The following is a 23,131-nucleotide window of genomic DNA, read 5'->3' on the forward strand; positions in this document are numbered from 1 at the left end:
CCTCTGCAATATAGATCTGGATCAAAGTGAAGGTTTCTTAGAATGGCTATGAGGAGAAAAATGGCCGTGGATGGACTCATTGCAGTTTCCACTTATCCGCCATGAACTGCCGGGAGTATGGGGGTCTTTATCAGTAAAAAGTTCCAGATAAAAAACTGCTCAATCGAAGTTCAAGGAATGTTGTAAGATAGCTTCTCTCACACAGGAGTTGTCACATATTCTAAATTTTAAATGTATGAGCAATTTGGCATTACTTTTTTTAATCTGAGAGTCCTAACTTTTGGGGTAGGGAAGGAAAGAAGGGACACAAAATCATAAAGCCTTTGATTATTCAAATATAAAACTCTAAACAAATCTAATCCTGACAGATCTTAGTCATAAAACTGAAACCTAAGATAACTTGTTCTATCCCAGATAAGAACACACACCCATGTATCTTTGCCAAGTATATATTTTCTTCAATGCCAAATAAAAACAACTTTTTTATCTGATGAGAGAACAGTTGCTTTCCCATTTATATTAACCTGGTAAATTTATCCCAAGTAAACTGGTAGTAATTACTCTATAAAATTTTATTTTTGTCAATTAGAGAAAGACTTCATAGTTTAGCTTTCCCCAAGCTCTTGGCCTTATACTACTTGTGCCATAATTTGTTAGTGCAATTGCATCCCATCACCTTTGGAATAATAACAATATAAGCATCTTAGTTTGTCTGAATTTCAAACTTAATTGGATGACCTACATTTTATTTTCTGACAACACTATTCTTACAATCCTTCTTTCCCCTGAATTTTGTCTAACTAAAGAACAGAATTAAATACAATAATCCTCACTCACATGTTTTCAGCTTAGTAAGAAACAGGAAAATCACTGGCCAGCACATCAACTTCTATTCACAAGTCAACACTTTCCAGACTGAGGAGAGGAAGAACCTCTCTTGGCTGAGATATGAGCAGGTCTCAAAAGCTTAAGGAACTTTGTGGTTAATCTTCTTTGGAGTGTTTTACTTCACAGTTGGCTGTTCTTGTGTCTGCATAGATCTGCAGTAAATACTGTACTGCACTGCTGAAAAGGGAGGGAAAACATTACCATCTGCATCTACAGCTTGCAAATTACAGCTTGCAATCACCTGCTATTAAATAAAGACACTTTAACAATATTTTGGGTTTTAAATTAGCAATTTACATCACAAGACTCTGAAAATACTAGTCTTTTAATACTGTAATTTTCTTTCCTTTTAACCAGGCATCAACATGTATTGAATTTTTAAAAAACGCAACACAAAGTAATATTTATTTAAACAATAGCTACCAATGGTATGAGACACACAGATGGAAATCCAACATTTTTCCCCGGCAGTGGGCAGCTTCATTGCAGGACACCATGGGCTGGTACACTCTAATTTACATCACAGCACTGCTTAAGGAAAAAAAAAAAAACCAAACTGCTTGGCCACTCTAGGCTATGTGTCATATAAGAAAGTGGTCTTGAGCCAGGAATTTGAGGCAAAGTCTTTGTTTGAAGAAGTCTTGAATAAAAAATTTAAGGTTGAAAGGGAGAGAGTTCAAGTGGGAGTATTTCCTTTTGTCACTTGATATCAAGGCTGAATTGGAAGGGATTGGCATTTGTACAAAGCTCACTGGATCCGAAATGAGATGGGATTTGGAAGCCTACAAAGAGAGGAAGATTAAGCAGCTTTGTGCCTCACAGACACTACTTCTATAGACAGAAGGTTATAGCTATATCTAAATATAGTGGTTTGTCTTCAAGTTCTTATTATTAAACTTTATTTCCCTTTTTTCTTGACATCTGAGTTAGAGAATGGGCAAGTGCCAGGAGCTGGCATGCAGTTGTAGAGAGATAAGTACATGCTCTGCAGTGTGGATCGCTGAGTTGTAAATTCCTTCACACAAACAAAATGCATTCTAGAGCACTGTAAGGATTAGCAGGCAGCCCTTTTCTGTGTGTTCCTTCCCTGCATGCAACTGCTGCTGAAAACGACTTCCTCTCACAGTTCTGGAGTGCAGGCAGCTTTAACAAGAGACTTTTCAAAGAGTTAAAAAACATGGATATTGCTTATTTGGGAAGGGGAATAAGGGGATGGATTTCAGGCTTCTCCAATTTTGTCTTGGATAACCAAAGACCTCTGTCAGCATCTTCAGTTTTTTCCTTCTCAAGGTGCACTGAGTTTTGATTTCCATTCTTGTTCAATAAGTGTTATATTTTAATGAGGATTAAGCATTAATTTGATAAGGAATAAAAGGTTAGTGCTCTATCCCACACGATTCTAGTGGGAATGGAGGAATCTTTGCAAAATGTGTGTACATTTGATTGCTGTTCGTTCTTGAGTGTGCATTGGTGATTGGTCCAGATTGGTTGTTGGTTGTGTTGATGTTTTCCTGGTGCTATTAATTCTCTGCAGCTTCACAGAGTCAGTCCTGAGTCCAGAAAATTTCTACCGAGCCAGTTTTTGGCCATTAGTGATTTACCTGGCAAAATATAAATTGAATGACTCAGAGGCATTTCTTGTCCTCTTAGCCTTATTGGTCACCTCAGATGCCATCTATCACTGTATTTTGTTATCTTTGTGAAAGTCTGATGTCAGTCCCTCTGTTTAAGGATTAAATAGGTTTCAATCTAATCTCCTAAATAGAATTCTGATGATTTGAGAAGCAGCTCAACTGTTTTCTGTCCAGAGGACTTTTGTTCAGGTCCTTTCATCAGACACTATTTATAGTACAATTTACTGATAGAATCAGGGGATAATGGATAGATTTTCATTTGGTGTTGAATCTAAACACTTTTTTAAAAAGGCTGTTGGAGATTATATGTGCATATCACCAAAGCATAGGATTGGAATAAATCTCATTTGCTTAAATAGAACCTGCAAAGGAAAAGAGTTTCTCCTTCAATAGTAGAAACTTTTAGATAGTAGTAGAAATAGTAGAAATGACAAAAAATAACTTTTAATACCTATTGCTAAATGTTCTGGCTTCATGATTCTCTTTCTCTTTATAAATATACCTCCCATATACCTGTGTTTGGGACCACATCCAGGGATGCTCAGGGCTTCTGAATGTAAGCTCAGAAACTATCATGACAGACTTGTAGAGCAAGTGGAGTGCTGGGAATTGACTTGGGTTGGCTTCATCCAAAGCAATTGCCTTTCTTGTTGTACTTTCATATGGGGGTCTCGAGCAACACCCATATTATATATTTTAACAAGTATTCTAACTTTAGATAGTATTTATTTATAATCATTGTCTGAATAAAAATATCAGTATCTTTGGATCTTAAACTTGAATTTTCTTTTATAATAAATGCTCCAGTATATGAATGAGAATTTCAGATATCATGGAAGGATAAATAGGATACCAACTTAGATTGTGTCCAACTTAGTTTAAAAGGGATGTTGATATCAAGACATTGATAACTCTGAAATTCCTTTTCAAAATACAAAATGCAATGTATACAACTATAGCATTGCAATCCCACAAAAGAAGTTTATCATGGCATTTATGTCCTGGGTCAGTACCAACACCAAACTTCATGAGTCTTAGAGCAAATTATTAGTATACAGTTTGTGTGCGTGGATGTATTTGTGCAGGTGCATGCATATATAATCAGGTTTATTTTCAATTTTCAATGTTTCTTTTAAATTTTATTCATAGTGTTTTGCAAAGTACCCAGTATAATTCTTTTCAATTATGAGACTGCTAATTTCTTGTTTCCATGAGATGTTCTTGAATCATTTTCAAGAGGAGAGGAGAAAGAGAGATACCTAATGAGATAATCATTTACCAGTCTTTAGTAATACTTCAGAATGTATGCATGTACAGTTCTTTAAAACTATTTAATTATTGGTCCTAGAATTTCACAAAACTGTGGATACTTATTATTCTTCTTATTTGTTTCAGTGAAGTTTTCATAGGAGAGAGGATGGTTTACCTGCTATAACTATGTATAAGCACTTAGGTATTTAAATAAATTTAAGTAATGGGTTTTGCCTTTGAGTTTGTACTTGAAGGATTTTTTCATAAGCTCTAATTTCATTCCGTTTTACACAAGGAATTTAGCATTATAGAACTGTATCTGAGTAAAGCAAATTTCATAGCCCTAGCAACTAGAAAGCAGTAGAAGTTTACCTTTACTAATGCTGTCAAAATTTCTCTCTCTGCCTCATTCTATTCTTACTGGTTACCACATTGATTACTTTTCTTTTCACCTTAGAGAAATTCTCTTGCATTCTCTGTTGGGCTGGTAATGATTAGAGAAACATAAAATTTCCATCTTAGAGGTATCTTAAATGTCATAAAATTCAATAGTTCATCCCATGTTTGAATCTTTCATGATGCATCCTTATCAAGTTCATTTCCAGATTCCCTTTGCATTCCTTTAGCCATGAGTACTCTGCTTAGAGGAGTCTATAAGAGCTTCACACCATGGTGCACTTCAGAAAAACGTTTGCTGTGCTGAACAGAAACTTCATTATAGACTTTTGCTCCATTCTCATGACCTTTCTCCCCCTCTACTTATATTTGAAGATAATCATCCTGTCTCCTCTATGTTTTTCCAGAACAAATATTCCTGATAATAGAAGTCATTAAGTTATGTGGACTGGGTTGTAGGCATCTTAGATCTCTCAGTTCTGAAATGACACAGTTGGCTTCTCTGAATAGTAATAAAGGGGACAGCAGCTCTGCCTCCAAGGAATATAGAATACTTTGTAGAAATGCAGGTAGGTGTTTGGATTTAGCACCACAGCCAAGACTGCTAACATACAATGATGATAGTAATAGAAAGAGATGAAGAAACAAGAGAAATAATAGAGAGAAGTCACTATATCATTTTTAATAGGTACCACTTATCTTGTAAACATAATCTTTAATATCTACTTCGTTCAGATTTATTCTCATTCTCATTCTATGGATTATGTAAATCTAGTTAAAAACATAAATGGTTTTATTAAAAAACCAAAACTGTGGTTTACAAATTTGTTCATAACACAGTTGTTTCTGACAGTGTTCTAACACCTATTCCATCACTAGTGTGACCTTTCCTCCACCATTGTTCCCAGTTTCCCACCCACTATCAAGCCCCCTCCTTAGCAAGCACTAAATAATTCATTTTATAATTCTTTTTACAACACAGTGGCTAATAAAATAATCGAAACATACTTCAGGAAAAATTTTTTTGAAAATTGTTATATCTCACATAGGGAACATTAACGCCATTGTCTAAGAGCTTATTGGGCTGTTTGCTCCTAGTTGAGCTTTCAGTGTTATTGTATTTTTGTTTACTAAGTTTAGTTGGTTTCTATGCTACTTTAATTTGCTCCTTCTGGTTTCTATGCTACTTTTGTGTGTTCTAATTTGGTGTGCTCCTACGGAGCTGTCAGCATTGTGGAATTTGGAGGTGTGCCTACAGTACTCTCCAGGAGCTCCAGGATCTGTATAACTGGGACAACTTGGCCTGGTATACTTGGAATTTCTGTCAGTGTGGATATCTCCAGAGATTAGCTGTGAAGCAGAGAATTTGGGTCATTTTCATGAGGTAGCTGTGGGATGTTCATGTGGTTGTTGTAGCTTTAATAGGACAGGGACTTGGCTCTCTCTCTCTCCTCTCAAGAAGCACTCTAGAGTTTTCAGTTTAAAGACCAATGAATCTTGAGTTTCAGTGGCTTGGTTTGCATCTCTTTCAAGATTAATAGTTTAAGTAAGCTTCTTAAGCTGCCTGCCTTAAGTTAACAGAGTAAGAATTTGAATTGATGTATTTACTCATTCTATAGAGGGTATTCTTAAACAAGAATTATACTATCTTTAACTAGAGGTGAGACTATCCCCTTCATCTGACACTTAAATGAAGATGAATATCCCCAGTTTGCTCTGAAAAATTCAAAATGGAGCAAGTAACCACATGATTTGTTCTAGGAGTGATGCCAAGCCAAAGGATGGGTAAGGATAAGGCCAGCTGAAGAAGATAGGATGGGATAAAACAAGCTTTTTGATTAATAGTAGAGCATACAAGTCTTAGAATAATTAAAAATGGTATGACTAGGAAATGGGGAAGTCAAACTCTACATGTTAAATGACTAAAATGGAAGGCGACAGGTAAAAGGCACAGGGCAATGATAGTATTATAAAGCTTCAGTGTAGTTTAAATTACCATCTCTTCTGAAAGACATATTCTCTGACAGCATTTTGGGAACTATATTGTAGTGCCATGTAAGTTGTCCTCTGTATTTGGACTCAGGGCAATGAAGATTATGGAAGCTGGGCAGACAAACACCAGTGTTTAGTGTCCTTCCTACATAATAATATGTAGCAATCAGAGTTTTTAGTTGACTGGAGTATATAGCTAAATTGAGGGAGTATAAGGCTAAAAGCCGGTGTCTTCTAGGTGTATCTGAATATCCTTTTGAAAGAATAGTTACCCAGGAAAATGTAGATCTCAAAAGAGTAAAAGAAAACCCTTGTATTTATAACTGATTATTTACAATCTGTGATTTAACACAGAAGCTCAACTCCACAGATGAGAAACATCTCCTCTACTAGATGTCTAGGAAGGGATTGACAAGTGAGCTTGATTTAGATCTTTAGATCTCTATGGATTTCCTGATGGAAACATCAATATTCATATCCTCGTTTTTCTTTATATAATACTTCCTTGCTAAAGCAAAAGATATTTGTCCAGTTAAAATATCGTGAATAATGTAAAATGGAAGCTGACACTGGTGGCTTCCCATGTGACAGGTTGCAGAATCCACTGTGCATTTCTCTCTCTTCTTTTTTCTTTGGGATAAGAGGTAAAAGTTGCAAGGGGTCCAGGAATTTGACTCCACACTATTCTCGATAGTGTCATGGTTCCTTACATGACAGGAGACTGCTTGAGATGCATCTTGATTCATTCAGTCTTGCTCAGTGTATGGTTAGTAGAATATTAGAATCAGAATGGAGGCAAGGTGAAATTCATTTCTAAAAGGTAGATTTCTAAGCCTACCAACAAACAACTACCAATTTATTACTTTTTTGAAGTGTAACTTGGAAATTATCATATAACCACCCTTCCCTGTGTTTGTAACCACATTTAATGAGTTTATGCATGTTGATGTTGAAGATGCCTGTAGTGTATTCATTTCCTATTGCTAACCTAATACATTGGCTCAGAGAGAAAGCCACACATTTATTATTTTACAGTGGGGTGAGCCAGAGGATGCAAGTAAAGATCAGAAACTCAAATGAGTTACCCTGGACTAAAACCAAAGAGTCACATGAGCTTTGTTCTTTGAAAGGCTCTTTGTGAGCCCTGTTATCTTGCCTTTTATATCTTTTAAATGTAACCTAGATGCCAGGTTCATGCCTCCTACCTTGCATTGGGCCCTCTTCTGTTCACATACCACTTTCTCTAGCTCTAATGTTTCTATTTTTCCAATCAGAAACTTTGCAGTTACCAAAGATAATCTTGTTTTCAAATCCTTTATTTAATCACATAAACAATGTCCTTTTTGCCAATTAGGTACTGTGCTCTCAGGATCTGGGTATCAAGATCAAGGGACATGTTGAAGAAGTGGTGAGCTGCCTACCATGCAAGGTTTAAAAAAAAAAGAATGTTACAGGGAAAATAAAAAGCTGAGAGGGGAATTAAAGATATTGTATATTTTATCTTCTCCCATGCTTTTTTAAAAAATAAGAAGTCCCTTGAAATGTCTTGATGTTACCCAGCACTCTGGAGTGAATAGCCTTAGCAGAGCTGTCTTGAGCACTGCATATTTGAGTCTAATATAAGGGAAGAATCTATTCACCAGAGCTCATTTTTCCATGGCTTTAGAAGTTCACTTTGAAGCTTTCATTGTGGTTTCACTCTGATTGTCTATGCAATATGATTGAAACTTATTTCAAACAGCAAGCAAAACACAGCCTTGCTTTATTAGTGGTAAAAATCACAATTTTTCAGGCCACTTCAATTAGTCTAGCTCTACACCTCCTGAACCTCTGTGTGCTGCCACACCAGGTAAGATGAATCTCTGCTCCTCTCACCTGACCATTTCTATGGGCCCACATGGATATTTCCTGATATATGTAGCTGCATGACAGCACTTCATCAAATCTCACACTGCTCACAGTTATACTTCCTATCATTGGGTGAAGATAGGTAGGGAAGAAAAAAAAAAAGCAATTCCAAATCTTATTCCTTAGAGAGTCCTAGGGGCCTGACTACAAAGATTCACCCTCAGCACAGCAGAAGCACAGAAAATAAAATGGCCTTGTAGAAGTCCATCAGGATCCATGAGCAAAAACAATGACATGGCTATATATTTTAGAGGTATAATGTCATCACAGCTACTATCAAGCACCATTATTCATAAGATTTTCCCGTCCAACCCCATCACTTTTTTTAAAACAGTTCTCATAGCATCTAATCTAAAGGTCTGTTTTAATTGGATATTATGATCAATTCCTCTTTCTTTCTTCCTTCCTTCCTTCTTTCCTTCCTTCCTTCTTTCCTTCCTTCCTTCCTTCTTTCCTTCCTTCCTTCTTTCCTTCCTTCCTTCCTTCCTTCCTTCCTTCCTTCCTTCCTTCCTTCCTTCCTTCCTTCCTTCCTTCCTTCCTTCCTTCCTTCCTTCCTTCCTTCCTTCCTTCCTTCCTTCCTTCCTTCCTTCCTTCCTTCCTTCTTTCCTTCTTTCCTTCTTTCCTTCTTTCCTTCTTTCTTTCTTTCTTTCTTTCTTTCTTTCTTTCTTTCTTTCTTTCTTTCTTTCTTTCTTTCTTTCTTTCTTTCTTTCTTTCTTTCTTTCTTTCTTTTTTTTTTTTTTTTTTTTAATTTTTTTTTTATTTAAACACCTTGATTACATACATGATTGTGTTTGGGTTTCAGTCATAAAAGGAACACCACCCATCACCAGTGCAACATTCCCATCACCCAAGTCCCAAATCACCCTCCTCCCCACCCAACCCCCGCCTGTACCCTAAACAGGCTCTACATTTCCCTCATACATTCTCAATATTAGGACAGTTCAAAATGTAGTTATTTCTCTAACTAAACTCATCACTCTTTGTGGTGAGCTTCCTGAGGTGAGCTGGAACTTCCAGCTCTTTTCTCTTTTGTGTCTGAAAATTATTATTACAAGGGTGTCTTTCATTTTTCTTAAAACCCATAGATGAGTGAGACCATTCTGCGTTTTTCTCTCTCTCTCTGACTTATTTCACTCAGCATAATAGATTCCATGTACATCCATGTATAGGAAAATTTCATGACTTCATCTCTCCTGACAGCTGCATAATATTCCATTGTGTATATGTACCACAGTTTCTTTAGCCATTCATCTGTTGAAGGGCATCTTGGTTGTTTCCAGAGTCTTGCTATGGTAAATAGAGCTGCAATGAATATAGGTGTAAGGAAGGGGTTTTTGTATTGTATTTTTGTGTTCCTAGGGTATATTCCTAGGAGTGGTATAGCTGGATCGTATGGGAGCTCGATTTCCAGTTTTTGGAGGAATCTCCATATCGCTTTCCATAAAGGTTGAACTAGACAGCATTCCCACCAGCAGTGGATAAGAGTTCCTTTCTCTCCACATCCCCGCCAACACTGTTTATTCTCATTCTTTGTGATGTGTGCCATTCTCTGGGGTGTGAGGTGGTATCTCATCGTTGTTTTGATTTGCATCTCCCTGATGATTAGTGATGTGGAACATTTTTTCATGTGTCTTTTGGCCATGCGTATTTCTTCTTTGTCAAAGTGTCTGTTCATTTCTTCTCCCCATTTTTTGATGGGGTTAGATGTTTTTTTCTTGTAAAGTTCTGTCAGTGCCTTGTATATTTTGGAGATTAGCCCCTTATCTGATGGGTATTGGGTGAATAGTTTCTCCCACTCAGTGGGTGGCTCTTGTATCCTGGGCACTATTTCCTTTGAGGTGCAGAAGCTTCTCAGCTTAATATATTCCCATCTGTTAATCTCTGCTTTCACTTGCTTGGAGAGTGCAGTTTCCTCCTTGAAGATGCCTGTAATGTCCTGTAGTGTTTTGCCTATGTGCTGTTCTATATATCTTATGGTTTTGGGGCTGATATCGAGGTCTTTAATCCATTTGGATTTTACCTTTGTACATGATGTTAGCTGGGGGTCTAAGTTTAATTTTTTGCAAGTGGCTATCCAATTGTGCCAACACCACTTGTTGAAGAGGCTTTCCCTGCTCCATTTAGGATTTCCTGCTCCTTTATCAAAAATTAGATGGTTGTATCTCTGGGGAACATTTTCTGAGTATTCAAGCCTATTCCACTGATCTGAGGACCTATCCTTATTCCAATACCATGCTGTTTTGATAACTGTTGCTTTGTAGTACAGTTTAAAGTTGGGAAAAGTAATTCCTCCCATATTCTTTTTCCCAATGATTGCTTTAGCTATTCGAGGGTGTTTATTGTTCCAAATGAATTTCAAAGTGTCTGATCCACTTCTTTGAAGAGTGTCATGGGTATCTTTAGAGGGATGGCATTAAATCTGTATAATGCCTTGGGGAGTATTGACATTTTGATGATGTTAATCCTGCCAATCCATGAGCAGGGTATGTGTTTCCATTTCCGTGTGTCCTCTCTTATTTCTTGGAGCAGAGTTTTATAGTTTTCTTTGTATAGGTCCTTCACATATTTAGTCAAGTTGATTCCAAGATATTTGAGTTTGTTGTGGTACTATTGTGAATGGGGTTGTTTTCTTAATGTCCATTTCTTCTTTATTACTGTTGGTGTATAGAAAGGCCATTGATTTTTGTGTGTTAATTTTGTAGCCTGCCACCTTGCTATATGAGTCTATTGTTTCTAGAAGCTTTTTGATAGAGTCTTTAGGGTTTTCTAAGTAGAGTATCATGTCATCTGCAAACAGTGAGAGCTTGACTTCTTCCTTTCCTATCTGGATTCCCTTGATATCCTTTTCTTGCCTAATCGCTATAGCAAGTACTTCCAGTGCTATGTTGAATAGGAGTGGTGAGAGAGGACAGCCTTGTCTTGTGCCAGAATTTAGAGGGAAGGCTTTCAGTTTTTCTCCATTGAGGATAATATTTGCCACTGGCTTGTGGTAGATGGCCTTCACTATATTGAGAAAGGTTCCCTCCATTCCCATCTTGCTGAGAGTTTTGATCAAGAATGGGTGTTGGACCTTATCAAATGCTTTCTCTGCATCTATTGATATGATCATGTGGTTTTTATTTTTCTTGTTATTGATGTTGTGTATTATGTTGATAGATTTACGGATGTTAAACCAGCCTTGCATTCCTGGATGAAACCTACTTGATCGTAGTGGATGATCTTCTTAATGAGGCATTGAATCCTATTTGCCAGGATTTTGTTGAGGATCTTTGCATCTGCATTCATCAGTGACATTGGTCTGTAATTTTCTTTTTTGGTAGCGTCTCTGTCTGGTTTAGGTATCAAGGTGATGTTGGCTTCATAAAAGCTATTTGGAAGTGTTTCTGTTTGTTCAATTTCATGAAAGAGTCTTGCCAAGATTGGCAGTAGTTCCTCTTGGAAAGTTTGATAGAATTCATTAGTGAATCCATCTGGACCTGGGCTTTTGTTTTTCGGCAGACATTTGATTACTGTTTTAATTTCATCAATGGTGATGGGGGTGTTTAGATATGCTACATCCTCTTCCTTCAACCGTGGAAGATTATAAGAGTCCAAGAATTTATCCATTTCTTCCAGGTTCTCATTTTTAGTGGCGTAGAGTTTTTCAAAGTAGTTTCTGATTACCCTTTGAATCTCTGTCATATCAGTAGTGATCTCTCCTTTTTCATTCTGATATGAGTTATCAAGTTTCTCTCTCTCTCTTTCTTTGTTAGGTTTGCCAGTGGTCTATCAATCTTGTTTATTTTTTCAAAGAACCAACTTCTGCTTTCGTTGATCTTTCGGATTGTTTTTTTGAGTTTCCACTTCGTTGATTTCTGCTCTCAGCTTTGTTATTTCCTTCTGTCTTCCTGTTCTTGGGTCCTTTTGTTGAGCATTTTCTAGTTCTATTAGCTGTGTCATTAAGCTACTCAGGTAAGCTCCTTCTTCCTTCCTGATGTGTGCTTGCAAAGCTATAAATTTTCCTCTCAGTACTGCTTTTGCTGTGTCCCATAAGTTCTGAGAGTTTGTGTCTTTATTGTCATTTGTTTCCAGGAACCTTTTTATTTCCTCCTTGATTTCATCTCGGACCCACTGGTTATTGAGCATGAGGCTGTTTAACTTCCAGGTGTTAAAGTGTTTCTTCTGAGTCCCTTTGGAGTTCACAAATAATTTCAGAGCCTTGTGGTCAGCGAAGGGTAGTCTGCAAAATTTCTATCCTCTTGATCTTATGGAGGTATGTTTTATGTGCCAGCATGTAGTCTATCCTGGAGAATGTCCCATGTACATTGGAGAAGAATGTGTATCCAGGTTTCTGGGGATGGAGTGTCCTATATATATCCACTAGGCCTCTTTCTTCCATTTCTCTCCTCAGTCTAGTATATTCTTGTTGGGTTTCAGTCTGGTTGACCTGTCCAGTGTGGACAAAGCCGTGTTTAGGTCCCCCCACAATTATTGGTGTTGTTGTTGATATTATTTTTCAGATTTGTCAGCAGTTGTATTAAATATTTTGCTGGGCCCCTCATTCGGTGCATATATGTTTAGGAGAGTGAATTCTTTCCTGCTCTACGTACCCCTTGATTAATATAAAATGTCCGTCTTTGTCCCTTACAACCTTCCTGAGTATAAAGTTTGCATTATCTGATATTAGTATGGCCACTCCAGCTTTTTATATGGGTGTTGTTTGCTTGGATAACTTTCTCCAGCCTTTTATTTTGAGTCTATGTTTGTTCTGACTATTCAGGTGCGTTTCTTGTAGGCAGCAGAAGGTTGGATTGAGTTTTTTGATCCATTTAGCCACTCTGTGTCTCTTAACTGGTGCATTTAGTCCATTGACGTTGAGAGAAAGAATTGTCCTGGGATTTAACGCCATCTTTATTTCAAAATTTGGTGTGTCTTTTGGGTAGTCTTGTCTTAGATTAGGTCTTTCAGTTTTTCTCTTAAGACTGGTTTTGTGTCTGTGAAGTTTCTGAGCTGTTTTTTGTCTGTGAAACCATGTATTCTTCCATCAAACCGGAAAGTGAGTTTTGCTGGGTATAGTATTCTGGGTGAAGCATTCATTTCATTCAGTCTTGTCACAATATCCCACCACTGCTTTCTGGCATTGAGCGTTTCTGGTGACAGGTCTGCTGTAAATCTCAGGGAAGCTTGCTTGAACATGATTTCCCCTTTTGATCTTGCTGTTTTTCAGAATTCTGTCTCTATCTGTGGGATTTGTCATTGTGACTAGGATGTGTCTTGGGGTGGTTTTTCTGGGGTCTCTTTTGGTTGGTACTCTTCGGGCATGCAGAATTTGATCACATATATTCTTTAGCTCTGGAAGTTTCTCTTTAATGATGTTCTTGACCATTGATTCTTCCTGGAAATTTTCTTCCTGGGTCTCTGGGACTCCAATGATTCTTAAGTTGTTTCTGTTGATCTTATCATAGACTTCTATTTTCGTCTGTTCCCATTCTTTGACTAATTTTTCCATTGTCTGCTCATTTGCTTTAAGTTTTTGTCCAATCTCTCTGCTGTATGGAATTGTTATGTATCTCATCTTCCACAGCACCAAGTCTATTCTCAGCTTCTGATACCCTGTCCCAGGAGCTTATCCCATTTTGGTCATTCACTTCGTTTACTGAGTTTTTCAGGCCTGTTAGTTGACATGTTATTTTCAGTTTGGAGTTTTGTCATTTCTGCCTTCATATTTTCTTGGTTCTTATTAGTGTTCTGTTTCAACTCGATCCATGGTTTCTTGGAGTCTGTTGAGCACCTTCCATATTGCTAGTCTAAAGTCCTTATCTGAGAGGTTGATTAGTTGTTCAGTCATTATCTGGTCCTCAGAATTGTCATCTTCATTCTCTATGTCTGATGCTGGCCTGCGCTGTTTCCCCATTGTCACATTTGTATTGTGGGTTTTTCTACGTGTTGTAGTGGTATTCATTGTCTATATGATGTAGGCAGCACACTCCTCTGGCTCCTCCCTTTCTGGATGGCTGACTTGCCTCTAAGGGAGGGGAGTCTCCGTGGATGAAGCCTCACACTGGGTCAAATCTTAGGCCGAGAGCATGTAACAGAGAAGACAGTCCAGAGAGAAATGTTTGCTTCTGTGATATAGCGCCGTTCTAAGGTGTGATTTTTCCTTCTTGTTGCAATGGAGTTCTTTCCTTAGAAAGAGTGCACGGCCGCGTAGCGAAGCGGAGCGGCCGTGCTCCTCTGAGCCTCTTTTTGCTCCACTCGCAAGAGTTTCACGCAAGAGGACAGTAGACAGACATAGACAGGTCACACTCACAGTCTTTCACAGCTGAGCCCCACTGGGCCGGTGTACTTTTGCGGATTTTCCCCGCCTGGTGTCACACACAGGGAGCCAGCTTTTTGCAAAGGATAGCCGGTTTTTATGCTCTGAAGTCCCTCCCTGAAAATGGCGTCTGGGCGAGCGAGGTTTCTGGAGGCTCTTTTTGCCCCACTCGCAAGAGTTTCACGCAAGAGGACAGTAGAAGAGACATAGAACAGGTCACACTCACAGTCTTTCTACAGCTGAGCCCACTGGGCCGGTGTACTTTTGCGGATTTTCCCCGCCTGGTGTCACACACAGGGGAGCCAGCTTTTGCAAAGGATAGCCGGTTTTTTATGCTCTGAAGTCCCTCCCTGAAAATGGCGTCTGGGGCGAGCGAGGTTTCTGGAGGCTCTTTTTGCCCAACTCGCAAGAGTTTCAACGCAAGAGGACAGTAGACAGACATAGACAGGTCACACTCACAGTCTTTCACAGCTGAGCCCCACTGGGCCGGTGTACTTTTGCGGATTTTCCCCGCCTGGTGTCACACACAGGGAGCCAGCTTTTGCAAAGGATAGCCGGTTTTTATGCTCTTTCTTTCTTTCTTTCTTTCTTTCTTTCTTTCTTTCTTTCTTTCTTTCTTTCTTTCTTTCTTTCTTTCTTTCTTTCTTCTTTCTTTCTTTCTTTCTTTCTTTCTTTCTTTTTTCTTTCTTTCTTTCTTTCTTTCTTTCTTTCTTCTTTCTTTCTTTCTTTCTTTCTTTCTTTCTTTCTTTCTTTCTTTCTTTCTTTCTTTCTTTCTTTCTTTCTTTCTTTCTTTCTTTCTTTCTTCTTTCTTTCTTTCTTTCTTTCTTTCTTTCTTTCTTTCTTTCTTTCTTTCTTTCTTTCTTTCTTTTTCTTTCTTTCTTTCATCTTTCTTTCTTTCTTTTTCTTTCTTTCTTTCTTTCTTTCTTTCTTTCTTTTTCTTTCTTTCTTTCTTTCTTTCTTTTTCTTTCTTTCTTCTTTCTTTCCTTTCTTCTTTCCTCTTCCTTTCCTTTTTCTTCACACATATAAGTACAGATTTTCTGGTGTTTTCCATTCTCTTCTGAATTAATTTTCTTAGCATGTCACACTCTATCTCCATTCATAGTTGTACCAAATATAAACTATTTTGGGAACTGAGGTCACATTCTATCTTCTGTTTACTCACTCATCTATAATTGGGTCACTTGAGGTTGCTTCCAGATAATTAACTATTGTAAATATTACTGAAATAAATACAGGTGTGTCTATATCTTTTAAAAGAAATATTTTTTCTTAAGGTTGGATAGATATCAAATTGTAGGATTATTGGATCATATGGTAGTTTTATTTTAAATGTTGTTAGGTTTTTTCTTTTTAAAAATGTTTGTTTGTTTTTTGTCTTTTAGATAATATCCAGTGGTGCTCAGGAATTATTTCTTGTTCTTCACTCAGAAATTAATCATAAGGTGCTTGGGGACCATATGAAATGCCAGAGATTGAACCCACATAAGCTGAATTCAAGGCAAACCCTCTAACCTTTGTACTATCACTCCAGGCCCAGTTTTATTTAAAAAATTTTTAGACATATTTGCACTGCTTTTTATTGAGACTGGACCAGCTTTACTCCCAGTGTATACACTTGGATGGATTATTTTACCCTTGAGAAACTATATTTTATATAAAATACATTTAAAATATTTTGATAGAGTATCATGTATTAATTTTGCCCATAAATACCTCATCTTACACTTTTGTGTTTATTTTGGTATACTTAGAGACTGTGCCATATTTTATTACTTTTCCCTAAATGTCTCACATTAGTTTTTTACAATAAAGGTCATCAATTAAATTGAATTTCTTCTCAGATTTTCTAAATATCTATATTGGCTGAAGAGGCTGAAATGGTGGACTTTCACAGATTTATACATTTTACCTCCATTCTCAGTTAGTTATTTCATGTGACATTAGAGATTACATTTCATTGTTTTAAAAATGTTTTACTATTTGTAAAATAAAGGTTTTAATTATATGATTTTAAAACATCCAATGTTATTTGGTAAGAGAGTTTGTTTGATAACACTAATAGCATTGAAGCAGAAACCAATGTTCTTTGTTATTATTTTTATGGGTATTCACCTACACATACAGGAAAGATCCTTAACATTTATCTTTTCCTATAAACATAGATGTGCAACCTTAAGTTAGGGGTTCAAGTGCTTGCTTTGGCAGCACATATACTAAAATTGGAACGATACAGAGAAGATTAGCATGACCACTGCGCAAGGATGACACGCAAATCCGTGAAGCGTTCCATATTTTTGTAACAAAAAAAAAAGTTAGGGGTTCAATTGTTTACAGCAGACATGTTAAGATGTCAACCATATGGAATAAGTGCGCGCCTAAATGGCTTGAACCTCTAATAAAGCACTGTCAGGATGGGTGTGAATCAATAGTGAATCAATGATGAATTAGTATCCTTGACAGAGTGCTAAGTTAATAAAAAGCAAAAGACTTTCTCTTCTTTTGGTATTTTACTACATCAGAGGATGCTAAGGTCAAATTACATCTCAGAAGTTGAAATAGTTGTTGAAGAGATAATTCAGTGAGAGGTTCTTGTTTTGCATGAGGCTGACCTGGGAACAATTCCAACACCCATTACCCAGTACTCCCTAAGCTCACAGTCTGGAGTAAACCCTGATCAGCTCCTGAGTGTGGTCTCCAAACAAATAACAACAGTAACAATAACAACAATAACAAAACAAACAAAATCAGAAGAAAAATCAGAAAAAAAAGCAGAAAACAAAAACCAAAAAAAATTATTTTTTCTTCCCTGGTAGACAAGGAACATTTACCCTGATCTAGAAAAATTCCATCTCTATATTAACAGACTTTTTGTTATCTCTAATTTCATAGTCTTAATTTTGTTAATAATTGTACTTGGAATAGTTGGTATGACCCAGCTTGGTTTGAAAGGAGGTAAAAATATGTGTGGTCAGCGATATCTAGAATAAATCCAGTATCTAAAATAAAGGTCTCAAAAGCAAATCATTTAAAAAGATGATGCTAGTGTGATTTTTGGCATATTATTTCCATTGGGAAGAGAAATGAGGCAGAAGAAAGTGTAAAAACAAACCTTCCAAAACACAGTCTCTGTTGTTAGGTTAAACAGAGAGAGTACACTGTGAAGTGGAGAAAAAGATAGTTAGAAAAAGTAGTATATTAAAATTAATTTATATTCAACAGGAAAAACTTTGTGAATGATCTTTTTCTTGGCATCATCAGAACAGGAGAAGGGAGAAAGGAAGATTCAACATTTCATTCCCAAAGAGAAGCAAAGCCAAGGCTTAGATCCAAGAGTGTACCTTTTCTTTTGGAAATGAATTGTGCCAGGATTTCTCTTATTGGAAAAAAAGATCATTGAGGCCTAATTGGATACATGAGATCTATACTGTAAAGCTCCAGCAATTCTACAGTGTCTTTGACAAGGAAAAGAGTAAAAGATTCTTGGTAACAATATAGTTTAACTTCATAATGCTTTTGGAATGCTTCCCACTTCCCTCCTACCTCCACCCCTTCCATCCCATCTTTCTATTTCCTTTTCCCCTCTTCTGCCCCACAGATTTTTCTTTTGGTATTGAAACTTTGACATATACAGTCCTTATTTACTAAAAAATTGTGGTGTATTCAAAAGTATTACATGAGTCATTGTTTTCCAAGCAACTCTATGCTTCCAGTTTCAGACATACAACTTGTCCTCCCATTCAGTGTCTCTATTACCCCCCAGACTGCTTTGTCAAGCAGACATGAAGTTCCAACTGGCAATTGATAGGGGTGTTACTTTCCCTAACCAAAAGAACTAAGGTTAGTTCTGTTTCCGCTACCAGCTAAGAACTTCAGGAATAGCAGTGAAAGATGATTATTACATTGCTCTCTGCTTGGGCTGAAGATAATGAGCAGCTCCTGCTGCCCTTTTACATGCATAATGCCCCTTGAAGTCAATGAGAGCCTCACAGTGTGCCGAAGCTGTTAGATCACAAGTATATCATCTTGGAAATAATAAGGACAAAGGGACATCTTTGCATTTTTTTTTCAAACTCAACAAAGAGAATCTCTATGATTCCAAACTTCTCTAGATTGATCCCAATTAAGAGGAAATAATTTTCCTCGAGTAGAGTTGGCTGCCACTATTTCAAGGTGAGCTTTTTCATGAGGATAAGACAGAGCAGTGCTGGAGACTGAGGCTTCCAAAGTCACTTCTCCTTGGAGACCTGATTAGGAAGTGTCCAGAGTCCTCTCTGAGATGGCTCAAAATCATATTGTCTCTCTGCACTGGAAGAGAAACAGGATATTTCAGAGAAGGGAGATGAAGTGCTTCTTTAGGAAATAATTTAACTCCTTTGAGGTTTTTTATTTCCTCGTTTGTCATAAGGGGTTGGATCTAGGTCACTGTCTTCCAAACTTAATTTATCAACAGTATAAGTTAGAGAACTAGTTAAAAAGGGGGGGGGGCAATGATAAGCTTAGTTTCTTCCCTGAGATTCTAATTCAATAGTTCTGGAAGTACTGGAATTTCATTTTAAACAAGTTATTCTGAGAGCCTGGGTGGGGAAAGCTCAATAGTTAAAAGAATCTGCCTTAAGCATGAGGCCATGCGTTTGGTCCCTGGTGCCTCTCACATATGTTGAGTGGTTATTCAGAGTTCTGTGGGTGATGCCTTGTCATTAAACAAAAAACAAGAAAAGGAAAAGGAAGACTGACATTTTAAAAAGTCATATCATTTAGATTAAATACCAATTGGAAGAAGTCTTGCTTCTTGTAATGCTCTTTTTTGAGGTTAACTAGACTGCCCTTAATTATATATAATTAATAGTTGATTGTCAATATATAAAATTAAGGGCAGTCTAGTATAAATAATTAACTATTAGTCAGTTTTGAAAAAAAAACATACCCTGATATTATACCATGGTACTCCAGTGAGCACTGAGAGGACATGGGGAGATTCTAATTTGGCACATAGAAGAAAATATTAACTAGTTATAGCAATAGTCAGGAGTCATTTATTCATGAAGGTAGTGGAGATTCTTCTTTTATTGAAAGGGGCAAGTTCACCTCCTATACAGGTGTAGAGCAGTGTAGGCTTAGTAGAGACCTTTCAACTCTGTACAACACTATTTTTATAGAGTCACTTCAAATAACAAAAGTCTAGAGTTCTCCTTTATTTCTTTTCACTTTACATCTGAACAAGACCAAGCCTTCACAAATGTTCTATATCAACCTTATGTAACAGATACTGAATCTGACTGCTTTTCACCAACTTCTTAACTACTAAATTAATCTAAGAACCTACAATTTCTTCCCTAATAACTATTGTTTCCTTAACTGGTATTCATGAGCTGTTATTGCTTTCTGTCATTCTATACATTCTTTTAAAAATAAAGTATGAAATAAAAATACCTATTTGATCAGATCTTTTTCTATAACTCTCTTAGAAGCACTATATAGGTGTAAGGTCTATTTCTCAATGGGAGAAACAATTTGAGAAACATTGTGAGTCATCAAAGGTCATTCTCTGAATCAATAACACAAAGGTCTGACTCCCTTTTCTCTCTATTGCTTTAAGCTCACTTGTAATTACCTACAACTTCCTCTTTCTTACTCCTATCAAATGGACTCGGGAATCTAATTAGGCATTTTACATATGCAGCAGATGCTCTGCAGTTTTTGAGAACGTTCTCAATCAATTATTTAGAGTGACTTTTTTTTTTCTCTCTCATAAAGTCCCTTTTATTCATCAAGAGAAGTGGATTGTCTAACAAGACTTGCTTCATAGTCAGTGGAACACTGTGGAAAGATAGGATGGAAAAGGATACTTCTGTAAACTCAGTTGTGAGCGAAGTATCAGAAAAAAAATAGGACAGTGCAATATTTTTGTTCTGTAACTGAAGCAGAGAGAAAGAGGATGATGAGATTTGTGGCATAGACAACTTCCAGCTCATGAATTGTTTGTGGAAACTAAAGGTTTCTGATTATGGTTTCAGAGGCCCTTATTAGATCTTTGGTGGAAGAACATGATAAGAACAACTATTTTTTCCCATAAATATTATCTATTTGTTTTTATTTAGGCTTAATTCAGCTCTTAATTTCTTTTGCATCAGTTGCAGTAGGGATCTACCTGGCTCACATTTTCGACTTCTGACCTCCAGGACAGTGGAAGATTAAATTTCCATGTTTCAAATCACAGAGTTTGTAGACATTTTTTATGATAGCTACAGGAAATGAGTACAATCAATTTAGGAATACATTTAGGTGGGCTGTTCCTGACTTAAATCATTCTATTTATTTTTCCGATCCTTTGTTGTCAGTGGCATCAATTTAAAGCCATAGGTACCACTCTCTATGTTAGAATGCAATTGCTTTCATTTTTCCTTAAAGAAATGTAGGAGGTGACTTTTCCTCTTCATGCAAAATATATGGTTTAAAATAATCAATTTGTGTTTCATGGCCAGGATTAATTTCTGAGCATTCACTACTGAGTGTATGCACAAATGTGATTGCAACTTGCTAATTTAAAAGGCAGTTGAAACTTATCTTTTATCAGTCAACTGTGATAAAGGGAGAGTTTAAATTGCTTGCTGGTCCTTCTAAGCAGGTTTCTCTTACTACTGAAATAATTGTTCTTCCTACATATAAAACTGCTGCTTAAACTCCCATGGTGCTACCATTTCACTCCCTTGGAGAAGATAACATAGTAGGTTGAATCATCTGAAATAAATTGACTGGGATTATTTTCTCAGTGACAGCTTTGTTGTCATTCTGTTACACAGTCTTAGATGCTGATGAACTTGATAAAATAAACAGGGATGTTGTCTTTATCTCAAAGGAAAAAGAAATGTCTTGGAAAATGCAATTTAACTTTTTGTTTCATGTCAGACACTTCTCTATTTAGGAGTCTGCCTACGGGCTCAAGAAGAGACTTTGACTGAAGTTTGAAGTTTAAATTCTCCTTTATTTAACTTTCTAAACTACAGACTCATTGAGAGAGAACTAAGAAAGGATATAGGAAGCATCATTCATTCGTTAGACTTCTTTCACCCCCATGGTGTCATGTAATTACTCCTAAAATTATTTTATTATGCTCATGCAACTCTAAAATGATTTAAGGAGCCTGGAAATCTTCATGCTTTGCTTTACTTTTTATGTATAAATTATTCAAGTTGTCATAAACTGGGTTCTTTTGAAGTGCATGTGGCAATGGAAGGCTGCAGTACCAAGTGAGAAAAACTATTCTGGCAAAATTTCTTAGAAATTGAAATAGTCTTTGAACAGAAGTGGATCATGATTTATGATTTGTGATTGTTACTTCCTGCACTGTTCCAATCCTGGATGTTCATCTGGTTTTATAAAGGAGAATTTCAATTGAGTATTCAGTAACAAATGCCTGTATTTTTTCTTTATTCTTTGATGCATCTTTTCCTTTGGCCATTGTATGCATGACATTTATCTATCTCTTAACTACTTTTAATAAGCTAGCAAGCATATGTAAATTTATCATGTGTAACAGCAGCTAGGACTTTGGAAAATAATGTGCTTCCAGTGATAATCATATTTCATTTGATGAGCTCATTCTGATTAGTATTACTTTTATTTCATTTTAATTACCTCTAGAAGCATTCCTAAAATGGTAATATTTTATTTATTTTTAGCTTTGAGATATGGTACAGTGGGGCTGGAGTGATAAGTGGTAAGGCATTTTGCACACGGCTGACCAAGGATGAACCTGGCTTGATCCTTGGCATACCATATGGTCCCCTAAGCCAGGAACAATTTCTGAGTGCATAGCCAGGAGTAACCCCTGAGCATCACTGGATGTGGCACTAAAACTATCCCCCCAAAAAGATATGGTACAGCATTTCATGCAATCATCTGGGACTTAAAATTTTATTTTAGATATGATAAAGATGTGTTGAATTTGTTGCATGACATTGAAGATAATGTTTCTATGGAAATGTAGTTTTGTTTGTTTGGGGGCCACACCCAGCAGTGTTTAGGGTTTACTCTTGACTCTATGCTCAGGAAATCATTCCTTTTTTTTTTTTTTTTTTGGTTTTTGGGCCACACCCGGTAATGCTCAGGGGTTACTCCTGGCTATGTGCTCAGAAGTTGCTCCTGGCTTGGGGGACCATATGGGACACCAGGGGTTCGAACCGCGGTTCGTCCAAGGCTAGCGCCGGCAAGGCAGGCACCTTACCTTTAGCGCCACCGCCTGGCCCCAGGAAATCATTCCTGATTATTGTCAAGGGATGGATGGAATGCTGGAGATCAAACCTGGGCTGACTACATGCAAGACAAATTCCATATATGCTATATTATCTCTCCAGACCTACCATGTATTATTTTATTATTGAATAAAGCACAATTTGTCTATCAGGTCACTGACAGGCACCAGGGCTATATTTGAGTTTTTGCTTATTTTGCACATAAACATATGTCATTATGAACATTTTTTGGGGGTGGGCCATGATATATCTGGCAGTACTCAGATGTTACTCCTGTCTGCATTTAGAAAATCTTTCCTGGTGGTGCAGGAGGACAATATTGTATGCAAGATCCAATCTGTTTGGCCATGTGCTAAGAACATACCCTACCTCTGTATTATGTCTCTGGTCCCTCAGTGTGCTTGGATAGATGTTCTATTGCACTCACAATAAAATAAGATAAGGAGCCAGAGAAATAGTGGGTAAGGTGATTGCCTTACTGGTGGCCACCAGATTTTGATCCTGGCACTTCATTT

The 23,131-nt window shown here is 37.1% G+C and overlaps 1 non-coding gene across 1 annotated transcript; it reads left to right on the plus strand.

Moving 5' to 3' along the window:
• The first annotated feature begins 16,553 nt into the window (after positions 1 to 16,553).
• Positions 16,554 to 16,660, plus strand: LOC126032953 (U6 spliceosomal RNA). The gene has a single exon (XR_007504111.1). It is a non-coding gene; the product is annotated as a U6 spliceosomal RNA (small nuclear RNA).
• The last annotated feature ends 6,471 nt before the right edge of the window (positions 16,661 to 23,131 follow it).

Source organism: Suncus etruscus, chromosome 16, assembly GCF_024139225.1.
Source record: "Suncus etruscus isolate mSunEtr1 chromosome 16, mSunEtr1.pri.cur, whole genome shotgun sequence".
NCBI classification, from domain to species: domain Eukaryota; kingdom Metazoa; phylum Chordata; class Mammalia; order Eulipotyphla; family Soricidae; genus Suncus; species Suncus etruscus.